The following is a 13,005-nucleotide window of genomic DNA, read 5'->3' on the forward strand; positions in this document are numbered from 1 at the left end:
CTCTTGATTTCGACTAGGATGTCATTAACCCGCTTGATTCCTGACCCGCTCTGCCCGCTTCCGGTTTCTTAACGTTACACTTATCACATTTCTTCCCATAGCTCACTAAGTTGCCCTTAACTTACGCTGAACTCTTTTTGTAAGCCTCCACATTTCTGTCCCACAGTTAAGTGCTGGTAAGATACAGCTGTTATATACTTTTCTCTTGAGGGGTACTGATAAACTGCCATTTATGATCCGAGAGTACCTGCCAAATATGCTCCACCCCATTCTTACTCTAGATATTTCACTCTCGCGATCCGGATCTACAGTCACTACCAGCCCTAAGTAGACCCATTCCCCTACCACTTTCAATGTCTTGCTGCCAAGATGTGGGTTTGATCCCGGCCGCAGCGGTCAAATTTCGATAGAGCCGAAATGCTAAAGGCCCATGTGCAGTGTGATATTAGTGCGTACGTTAAAGAACCCCAGGTGGTTGAAATTATCCAGAACCCTCCACTACGGCATCGCCCATAGCCCAAGTCACTTTGGGATGTTGAGCCCCATAAACCACAAGCTGCTGTTTCCTTCAGAGACTGTTGAACATTACTTTTTCTGTATATTAATTTTTAGACCCATCGTTCTGCTTTACCTAAGTTATTGATCATATTTTGCAATTCATCTCCCAAGCGACTTAGTGAGGCAATGTCATTAGCGAATAGACTAAGTTATTCTCCATTAACTCTTCTCCCAAACAGTTCCCAGTCCAGGTCTCTGAATACCTCCTGTAAACAGGTGATGAATAACATTGGAGCGATCGTGTCTCCCTGCCCGACACCCTTCCTTATAAAAATTTTAATGCTGCCTTTATGTAGGACTATGGTGGCAGTGCAGCCATTATAAATATCCTCCAGCACATTTACATAAGGCTCTTCTACATCCCGATTTCATAATGCCTGCACGACTGCTGATGTTTCGATTGAGTTGAATGCTTTCTTGAAATCTATGAAGGCTATATATAGGGGCTGGTTATATTCTGCACATTTCTCCATCACCTCATTGATAATGTGAATATGGTCTATTGTCGAGTAGCCTTTACGAAAGAAAGCCTGCCTGACAACTTCGTTGAGTGAAGTCTAAGTTTGCCCCAATTCTATTAGCAATTACCTTAGTAAATACCTTGTAGGCAATAGACAGTAAGCTGATAAGTCTTAATTTTTCAAGTCCTTGATGTACCCTTTTGTTATGGCTTCAAGTGTTGTTAGCATTCTTCCAAGATTATGGTAAGCTTGATGTCATAAGGCATTGTTTATACAGGGTGGCTAGTTTTTCTAGAACTACCTATACCACTGGTCCGGGATCAAAAAGTTGTTTGCTTCATATGGATTTTAATTAGCCAAAGCCTTTTTAATACTCTTGGCGGTGGTTGAAGCAAAGTGTCAGTGCGAATAAAGTAGACATTAAAATTAGGCAAGTTTGAATAAACGGAAGTTCATTGTGTAAAATGACATGCATCACGAGAAATAAAAAAGGAGATTCATTGCTAATTTAGTAGCAAAATGGTGTATGCATTGCTGCACCTGATTCGCGAGTTATTTGAGAAGAATAACTTTGATCATTGGCTTTAGGTAACAAAGCATCAATCATCGCACTAGAAGGCGGAACAAATTTTAGAAAACAAAGAGCCAAAAAAAGGACCATGGGCCATATTCTGTAACAATTCATTTCCTTTTCATTCCATTTGGCCACTTGTCATTGGTCACTGCTACCACTCCCATAGGGTGTTAGAGCAGATGTCATGCTGATCATTACAGAAACGTACGCATGATGCCACCTGCTTGTATAAGCGCGTCTTGAGCCAGTGTCACATTGGCTGACCAGCACCGATGCCCACGAGTGAAGCAGCCTGATGACTCACTGGTTTGACACGCCTAACGAGCTTTATTGCCACTAGTTGTCTTGGCAAGGAAACTAGGCATCGTTTGTGTGAAGAAGTCATACCGCTGTATCTATGATTAGCCATTTCCTTTCCTACCTGCTGTAGTCTTCATCTTGACGTCAAGGCCAAATGAAATAGAAAATGAAGTGGATCGTTACAGAATATGGCCCCAGATCTCAGTAGCTAAGGATAAGGATAAACATTATCCAAAGAAGTGCCATACATGTTAGGTAATTAATGACATCAAAACTTGTACCAAACAAGAATGCACATTTTATATCAGATAGTGAGAAACAGGTTCTCTACAAGTCAGACACATCTCCCTTGAGATCACTTACGAAAGTTAACGTCCAAACAGTCAGTTGCATCAAAACTCAGATCACAAGTATGACAGCAGAAAAAATAACAAACCATAAGTTTTTAAAAAGGATTTGATCATAGGACTATAGGTCAATCAGCAAGGCAGCCACTTTATGAAGATACAGTGGCGACTCACAAAAGCGGCAAAGCAACACAAAAAAAGTAAAAAAAAAACTTGTCCTGCAATGCTCTGAACACGCTGCCTGGCTTCTTTGCAGGACTGAACATGTGCAGGTGCAAATTGTGCTTACAGAAGTTACGCATGTGTACCATGCATTTAGTCTCAACATCCAAGGGCTAAAATGATCGCAGAGCCCCCAGCACAGATGGCTTTCTTGGTAAAGCGGTGGAGATATTTACAAGCAGCTGTAAGCATGAAGAAAAAAATGCACTAAATATGTGACATCAGCACTTCAGGCTTCAGAGGGCCAATTCAATCCCAGATGGCAACAACTACGTTATTAATGCAGGACGGCGCACACTAGTCACAAGGTGCTAATACGTAGGTGCACAGCTGTAGGTGAACACAAACCAAGCACCCTTGGCTGTTCTGAATGCATCCTGAACAGCCTTCAGAGGAATTTGATGACATGAAATGTTCGTACTGAACAGCAGCTAATGCTGTGCTACATGTAATAACCTTAGTTTTTGTTGAACTGCTTTACATCCCATCCCACACCCAGGCATAGCTTATAACTTCTTTCACAGCTAACTATCCAAACACTAGCCACGCTGGCATCAAACAGTTGCCGCAGGCATCAAACATTCATCACTGGCTACCAATGCTTGTATTGATGAGGGAAAAGTAAAAAGGCGTGCTTTTATTAGAATGGAATTCAGAGGCACTGGGTCAACCACAGTTTTTTTCTGCAGCATTTCTGTCTCGGATATGAGACCATAAGGTGATACAACAGATGCCAAGATTGAACGTGCAGCTGCCCCCGTCGCTGAAGTATACAGTGATGCAGCCTTCCTAACCATGTGAACACCGTATTACAAAACAAGAGGAAATGGCACGGGGCTCAGATGAAAGTGCAACTTACAATGAAGCCCGAGTGGTGCGTCTCGCAAAAGCAAGGTAACTAAGAACTGGCTGCAAACTGTACAACATGAATGGGCATCAATTGACACTGCAAGCGACAGATGCATTTATTTCGTCATTATGGTTAAGGGGACACTGACGACAAGTCCATCCAATTTCTATTCTTAGTAAAAACCGATTCTACGGCTCTTTTGGAGCATGTTGATATTTGTCGAGCAGCAAAATAAGCATTTACTGCTGAGAAAATTGCATTAAAAAATGTTCCCACCATTCGAACTCTTAAGGTCTACACTGCAAGAACTCCATGATCTCTGTTTGCTTTTAAATAAATGGTGACGTAACCTAGCCTCTGAGATCTTCCCCCTGAAAATTGGGTCGTACTGTTTACTTGCGAAATCGGCCAATAAATGGCGACAAGCATATTTATTTTTTGACCTTTTCTAGCTTGGAAAAGCTTCCTTTTCAGTGGAAGTGGCTTTTTTGCCATTATAAAGCAGTAATATATTGACACAAGGCAACTTCATTTCGTCCTCAGTGTTTTGTGAAAAAAATTTTCTTACAGTCACAGTAGTGATGCCAATGGCAAGACGTTTCATCTTCCTCTTTGTTGACTAGTATACAATGCAACAAACAACACAAAAACAGGAGAGATTAGGCAGCACCAACTATTAGGTAGTTTGTGAGGGCAGAATCCGAGCAGAGTAAATGAAAAGCATGCGCACAAATGGCAGGAACAAAACAATGACAGTCACGCAGAAAGCATCGAATTAGACACTTTTTCAACGCTTACGTGGTGTCACAACATCTTCATTCTCACACCTGAACACAAGAATACATGTAGTAGCATCTATAAGTGCAATCCTGCACACTTTACTGAATAATTAGGCACGGACTTAGGCTATGCATCATAAAAGGTGCGCATGTACACATTCACTATTTTGTTGTCTGGAATGCGGAGGAGTCGCTCAGTAAAAACACTTGAGCAACCAAATGTTGCAAGGTTGTTAGAGAGACTTGGGCTGCAGCTGAGGCAACGGTGTACTTCCTGAACCAACTATGTACAACTGCAGCTAACTGCCACCCTGCAACACTTGGGCAAAATATACCGACATAGAACACGCTTCCTGCTCAAGCATATCTACACTTAAGTGCTGAGTAGCAGCAGCTTTTAGGTGATCCAAGTGAAACTTCTATCAAACTTGCCCTCGGTCTTTCTGAATCCTTTGATTAAAAAGGAAACAATATTTTAAGCTGCCATTATTATTATTACCTCCAGTTGTGCATTTATACATGGGACATCAGGCTCACATTTTTCACAAGCCCCATATGCATCATCAGTAGCTCCATGCCAAGCTAATGCAGAAGTACTAGGGGTGTGCGAATATTAGGAAATTTCAAATACCAAATCAAATATCCTCCTGTTTTAACGAATCAAATATGTTCTAAAGCTTTCTAATACTTTTTGAATAATTAGCGTGAAGTTTGAATAAAACATTACATACTTTTCTTCAAGTATTCCAAAAATAGGGACCATTTAGGGACCGTGGTGTGGTCCATTTGCATGAGTGTTCATAATCCTCATGCACGGCCGCTGACATTAGACGACGTGGCAGGGCCCAAGCAAGTTCAGCAAACCCAGCCTTTATGCCTGACCATTGAGGCCATGCCTGATATGCAGCTCTCGCCAGTCTCATACACCGAGACGTAGCACTAGTTTATTATTTTCCGTTATCAACAGCAAAACGTGCTTTTCCTATGTGCATAACATGACAATAATAAAAGTTATTACTCTGACTTCGTGTTGCTACCCCCCAAATAGAGATAAGTGTTGTGCCTTTTAAAATATACAGCTATCACTGTGAAAGCAGCTCTTTGGTGCTTCTCACGATTGCTCACTGAATATTTGCACAAGTAGCAAATATTCGTAAAGATATTTGATTCGTATTCGATTTGGTTCTTTCACTATCTGATTCGTATTCGATTCAGTAGCAAAGCTACACTATTCGTATTCAATTTGGTGTGGAAAAATATACTATTTGCACACCCCTAAAAAGTACCTATATTAACTTTTTCAAGTGAAGATTAGGCATAACAGCACCGATGACGATAGATGCATTCACAGTTTGAAAAGCACTGTCACGAAGAGCATCACGAAATGTTGGCAGAAAGTGCCTGAAATCTTAAGGAATACAAGATTCGCGAGAACAATTACTCTGCAGCATGTGAACACATGCTCTCAAGAAAAGCAAACCTAGACGCCTTTACCACTGCTGTGGGCTTGCATGTGACTTTTTAGATCTGTCGACAGCCTGAAAGCCATGGGACAAAGGCTGCATTGGTACGGCTTCTCTCCTGTATGGATGCGGAAGTGCTTCCTCAGCTCGCTTTTAGTTGTGAAGCTTTTGTTGCAATGAATGCACTGGTGTGGCCTCTCTCCTGTGTGGACGCGTAGGTGTGCTTTCAGGCTGTTCCTCTGCGCGAAGCTCTTCTTGCATTGGCTGCACTGAAAGGGGCGCTCTCCAGTGTGTGTCCTCTCGTGGTTCTTGAAGTTTGTGCGAATAGCCGTAGAATAGCCGCAAACAGGACAGACGTGTCGTCGTCCTTGTGCTCGTGATTTTTGTCGAGACAGTGAGCTGCGCCGGCTACCAGTGTTGACTGTGCCTGCACAATGAAAGAGAGTATGTTTCCTGAAATACGACAGATACAATTCAACAAATTATTGAGACAGCTGGTGCACTTCCCAAGAAAAGTTAGTGCACGGCAATGGTACTCTTACCCGGGCTTCTTCACGTGACTCACATATGTGGTGTTATAATTCATTAAGTACGACTTTGGGAACATTTACTCTTATGATAACAGGTGTTCTGTCGGCATGCACTTCACTTCAGCTTAAAAGTCACAACTGCCTATCATTACAAAAGGATCGTTGAAGCTGTAACTGTGTCAAGAATAGTAAAAATTGGAAGTGAAAAGAAGGACGCACATAACAGGCTTACTTTTACCAGTACACCAAAACGAAATTTTTACGTCAGCCTAATGCGATGACAATTCTTCACATATCAGATCATGAGTAGCAGCCTGCCATTGCACACAATTCAAAAAGCACAAAAAAAGCAAGTAAAAGCTCATAAATATCAATAAAGCTGGAAAAGAGAAGCATGAAAAAGAACTTTGTTTTGCAGAGTTCCGATGCCATGAAGAATGGACATTGCTTACACTCTCTAATCAACCTTGTCTTTTTTTTTTTAATTCTTGTGCACCACACACTAACAAAAGGCATCAAGCATGAGCAGACACCAGTGAAGGGAATGACCACTCAATATCATCATATGTGACACAGGTTTTCAAGGACCCCTATAGGATTCCTATCCTATTCTCTGATTTGTTAGCATCATCAAATAATGAATTGTATTTCTTGCCATAACCACTTTTACCGCAAACAACTAGTTGGTATTTGCAAAAATTTTATCATTGTTTGCATTTTACACCCAGTGCACGCTGTATAATCCCATTAAAAGCACATCCTCCCAGTTAAGGTCTCACATTAGGGCGACTGCATTTTAGAGGTGACCAAAGAACCTGCAAAAAACAATGCAACTGTTAAAACCACATTTATGGCAATTTAGCAAATATAAATGCACAAACTATGACCAGGTAAATCGATCACAAGTAATACAAAAAAATTGCAGAACATGCATATGCTGCCAGAAATGAATCAGTGCCGCACCAGAGAACCTGGTGCCCTGAAACAAGGAGTGGCGCTGGCACTTTCGTTTCGCGTATACAAAAATGTTTGTTTTGTGTTTGTGTGACAATGTTGTTCAATTCCATGAATTTGAGTGCAAATTAGAGAGAGAAACGTTGTCTGAACAGCAGGGTATGTCATGAGGCTCCTTTAACCCCTCCTGAAATCATGTATAAGTGGTCAACACGCAGCTGCTGTAGGGCGAGTGCCCCTTCAAGCATGAAATGTGCATGTTTGGGCTCAACAGGGAACTGCTGGGTCATGAAGTTATGCATTCATGCGCACATTTTGCACATTCTGCGTTCTCGGCCTCCCAGAACCCAACCCGACTCGCCTGGTCACCAGAGAAGCTTTCTTGAGCACGTGCAACTACCCTTATAGCAACGTGTGCAGTTGTTCCTTAATGAATGTTGCGAGCTGCAGATGACTAGCAGAAAGATAACGTATGACAAGTCAGCTAATTAAGTAACCGCACCAGTGAATATAAAGTGAAAATATTTGAGGAAAAACTGCAAAATATTGCCTTGCTGGGCAAGCATCACGTAAAACTTCAAGTGCAAAACAAAACAAGCATGGCTGTGTTGTGAAAGTACTGTGCACACGGATTGAATGTTGACACACTTTCCAACAAGCTGCACTACAGAAAGGACAGAAAAAACAATGGCCTGGCCAAAAGTAATCCGGAGACTGGACCAGGAGACACTTGCACAACATCGGAAATTTGCGAAGACGGGCTTCCAGCCTGAAAAACACACAAAAAAAATGTCAAGAAAATAAACAACCTAAAGTCAGCTCTTCACACCTTCCCCAATCATTCATTTCACTCTTCAGAGATTCTTTTGCACAAACACAAAAAAGAATGAGCCAAGCCGAGGTGTTTGGTGCGATTTTCAGAATGCTACAAGCAGGGGTGGATCTAAGGAGCAAAGAGTTCCCCCCGGACTCAAGTGAGATGTTTTATACAGGAAAACCATACCAAACCCCACTTTTTTTCTACCAAAAACTCGGAAAAAATACATGGTTCAAATAGGACCGCTAACCCCCCCACCCCCCCAACTGTAACTTCCAAGAGAGAAACCCATAAATCCACCCCTGACAAGAGCACAGAAAACACAAGACAACTCCAGTGTTTGCTGAAAGGTTAGTATACAAGAGGCGACTTTGGACACCAGGGACGTTAATGGCAGCACTTGTTAAAGTATTCAGATGCCTATGTCGTGCCGGCCAGCTCCCAGGGACAGCATTCACTTGATAACTGCTTACATTTGCAGAACAATTATTTTGCCTACCAACATATACAGTTCATGCATAGAAGACTGCACACTCAATACTCTCCTAAAGAGGCAAATTATATATGTGGTGAAAAAAAAAAAGTTTCCCCTATCAATACAAAATGTAAAGCAAAGTACAGTAGACTGCCTTTAGGATGAATTTTAAGGGACCAGAAAATTTGTTTGTCTTAACAGGAGTGTCAGTAAGAAAGAAATGTGAGCATGCTAGGCACATCCATATATATGCTACATGAAAACATAAAATGATTGAATGAATGAGCTGTTTATTTAGAAAGGGAGGCTCAAGGCTGTTCGTTGGGGAATTGGCTTGTTACGGAAGGAATAAAATGATTTTTTAGATAGAGGATAAAGCACTTAATGTACTATGCATGAAGTGATCTGAAGACTGATAGCATGAGACAAGCTCAAGTTATCCTACTATGCCATTAGCCAAGTTTTTTTATTTTTTCAGTCTTTTCTCACTGTCATCATGAAGAGCAAAACCGCAAAACAGGACGGGACTGAGGCAGACGACAATACAGGGCGGTTTTGCTCTCCATCAAGCTCAGAATGCTTCAAAGGTGCACAGAAGGGTAGCCTAGTGCCTCTCTCTTATTTCACTCCTCCAGCTGTTACCAACTCTATGAACAGGCACACCGTGCACCTTTCTGCACGCTGCAGGCAATGCGCACGGCGCTGATATTTGACCATCTCTGAGCCACAATAGAGTGCATTACTATGTAGGCCCCCAGGTCAATGAGCAGGTGCACCACACACCTTTCAGTCTGTGGGAGGCAACGCATGGCACGTGACGCACGCACATTGCAGAGATCTGACCTTGCCGCACCTCTGTGCCAGCTCAGGCGCGATGGTGCCCTGCCTTCTCCGCACTAGCAATAAAGCTTCCTTCCAAGGAAGTGTGTTCCCGCAAGATTGCTACTCCACAGTTCTGGTCCCTTAAAATTCATTCTTTCCCTGAACGTGCTGCGCGGATGCCCCGTGAATGGCACTGCGTGGGGTCGCCATGGTCCGCGGTCGCTGCGAAAGTTTGTTCTAACCGAGACATGAAGGCTAGTTCGTCTTAAGCGTATTTTTTTTACACTGAGTCCTATGGAAAGCCAACCAAATGGTCTTACATTGTTCATCTAACCCGAGATACTGTCTTGACCTACTTTGTCTTAACGAGAGTCTACTTTCCTCACAAAATATTGACTAAGTCAATTTTGCTTTACTTGAGCTTGTTATTGACAATAGTTAAAAAGAGAAGAAAGCAGGGAGTTTAACTATGTTCTAATTGCAGAGTGACCATTCTCAACAAAAGCAAGAAAAGACCAAAACTTTGGCGACAATTAACGCATCTTAAAAGTGGAATGCGATAGCATGAGAACCCTGTCGTTGCTACTTTGGTATTTGGGTGTAATATTTTATGCTTTTCCGGGTTGCTCCTCAGACACTCGTCACCACTCAACAGGTCCACTTTCATCACACAGATGGATCAGATGAGGTCACAAGGTCATGTGACCTCTCAATCCGGTGGGCCAGTTGCTACCTGCCACTATGAACACATTGTGATGATGTTACAAGGTAACATGATCTCTTTACCAATCATGAAATTTAGTCTCGGACATAGGCGGGGTTTTGGATTTATGACAACTCTAATGCTATCACTTTAATAAATAAAATAAAACTCTTGCCCTCACTGGCCGATTTCGGAAATAGAATGCACTGATCAACATTGAGTTTTTCAGTGTGGATCCTATAGTAGGATACCACTTAAAAAACAGCAGTTGGTAACACTGGGCCACAGTCCGTTGCATCCTATATTACTCCGCAGGCCAATAAAAACAGTAAAAAAAAAATCAGATTTTTAGTTTTTGAATATATTAAACAAGCCAGGCATCAAAATTCCACACCTTATGATTGTCTTCCTGTGATTAGCTTGCAGTCCAGGTGTCTACCCACTGTTATACTGCTGCCGTGCCTTTCCTAACAACCACTTGTAACCCCTACATAGACATACACAATGTCTCAGAAGAGTTTTGAAGTGGTAGGTGGACTCTTACAATTGTGGGTGCCACCCAATGACAACAAAGGTTGCACAATGGGCGAGGCACAGCCCTTGTGCACGTGGTGGTCACCTGACTGTGGGTAAAGCGTTATGCGTCGTCGGTGCGAGGTATGTCTGGTTTCCTGTGTCCTATGGAAGGTAAGTGCATGCCTACCAGGGGCACTATGACTATGTTATGAGCCACGCATGTATCCCCTGTGAATGCCCTTCCATATATCAGCTCTCACTATAAAAATATTTGCAAAGGGCAAATACAAAAGGTTTAACGCAATAGCAGAGCACTGGGATATGTCTTTATAGAGAATAGCAGCTGTCATGCTATACTTGTCATCAACAGTTAAATCCTCGCAAGAACAAAAATGCAGATTTTATGTTGGAGCAACGGGCCCCCTAGACGTCAAGGCCCTTGTGTCAGTGAAGCTGTTTATGCAGACACCCTGACATTCGCACATTCATTTGCGGAAAAGCTCGGAGCACGAGTATGATGCCAGGAAAAAATTGGTTATAGGCAGGACAATTGCAATGAATGAGCAATGCAGCATTTTCTGATATTGGCATCAACAATAACATAAACAAGACAAAAAAGGGTCATGCATGGAAAGCACCACACATTTCATTCCAAGAAATCTTGTTCTGTAGTACCCTGAAACAAATATAAGAAATTATGATGAAGCAATAAATGAATACCATGCCAAGCTTTACAGTACGGCATAACTTGAAGTTTGAACCTACTGTTCTAGGTGTGCTAATACAAAAGGAGACGCAGAAACACTTGTGCAATGCCTAGCTGTCAATCACAGTATGCGTAGCCATGTTAACATCCTTGGCACAAAGTCATGAGGGCTGAATTGGCCCGCTTGCTGCGAGCACCAATGCCTGCAAAATAAACAGCACATACAGAATATAGGAGGATTGCACAAGAAGTGACGGGTGCATTTTGCCGTACAGCACGCAGCTTCAACTGAGCAGGCTGGAGCGGGGAGCAATAAGCCGATTAGACATGCATGCAGTGCCTTTCGCCGTGCTACCTGTACTTCAAAATGGCGGCCGCTGTGGCTTGAGTGCAAGCTCCCTGTGATAAAGACCCAATATTACAAGCAGCAATGCTTAACCACTCCACACATTCCAAAGTATATTCCAGGCACTTGAAGGCAGATTCAAGGAACAGAATGAAAGAGTTTCTGGGCTTTTCCACTGAGGCAGCCATGAATTGAAACTAGAAGGTGGGTTCAACTCCTGTGCAAGAGCAGGGCCCCACTAAGGAGTGCCCTCCTCGATGCCAACACTCTACTGAAAAAGCCAAAGCTGGCACCTGTTTTCGAACTTATAGCTAGCTCATGCTTAGTGGCAAGTAACGCTATCCTTTTTACAACCTCTTGTAAGTCGACATATTCTGAATGGTCTGACCACGGAGAATTTGACACACATCACACATGCTGCCACAACTGCCTGGCTTGGTTAAGCGTGTGTCAGGAGCAGACGGCTTCTGCACAAGTACTCCTTTATGACAAATTATAACTACTTCCACAACGTCCAAGGATGATCGCAGTGCTCACAGAACCCATGAACTGGAAGTGCGACTGTGTCCCATATAATGTGGTAGTGATCTTTGAGTGCATCTCAGAGCACGGGCAAAGATTTCGACTGAGCCTATGCTACAGTCTGTTGAGTTAGAGAACAGGGCAGGTTTAATAAGCCAGCAAGGCAGATGTGCCTTCGGATGCGGCTACTGTCACACAGCCCAAGAGGCTGTCTCCACTCTCAGGGGGAGATGTAGGCAGTAGCCAAATGCAGTGGATAGGCCGAGACAGCCTGACTGCGCACTCGTTTGACGCGTGGTGCGGCGCTCTGGTGAGTCTCGTGGCTCGAGTACGTGCCGGTGCTCGCCTTGCTTGCTGATTAAACCTGCTCTGTTCTACAACACAATAATCGAGGCAGAAGTTGACAAATTAATGCGCCTCTGAGCACACCAGTCGCGCGGTGGTCACAAGTGACCGCACACTACAGTCAATACAAATGCGGGGGAACGTAAACACATCGCCCTCCGCTGTCCTAACTACATCATCCACGGTATTACCAGGAATTAAAACCATGCAATGCTCATGCGTTAGTGCAAAGGGAAAAAAAACACTTCAATTTTTTGCCCGGTCAACTCCTCGAAGTGTTCAGACTTTCGTCCGAGGGAGAACACGGTGAACTAAACGCTTCAAGTTGCGTATTACTTCGAACCGTTTAAACAAGCAACCTAAACAGCGGGTAAACCACGCCTCTTTCACACGGCTAACCGTTAGGCAACCTTTGGCCTTGTTGCAAAACTTCGAACGAGCCTGAAACGTCCGTTCATTGAGCGAAAACGCTCGGTTCAACGAGCGCACAGCCGTGCAGGCTTTCCTCAGCTTCGAGACCACAGGCGCCGAGTCGTTCGGAGTGCAAGCTTCAGTTTAAACGCGCATTTGTGTTCGCTCTTTCTCAGCACACAAAAACACACACAAAAACGAACTTATGCGTCAATATTCACGCTACTTTAAACTCGAAATCATGCTTGAAATATCCTTGAACTTCCTTGTAGATGTCGCCATTGTTGATGCGCATTGTGATAGA

The sequence above is a fragment of the Amblyomma americanum genome, chromosome 10 (genome assembly GCF_052857255.1).
Source record: "Amblyomma americanum isolate KBUSLIRL-KWMA chromosome 10, ASM5285725v1, whole genome shotgun sequence".
NCBI lineage: Eukaryota > Metazoa > Arthropoda > Arachnida > Ixodida > Ixodidae > Amblyomma > Amblyomma americanum.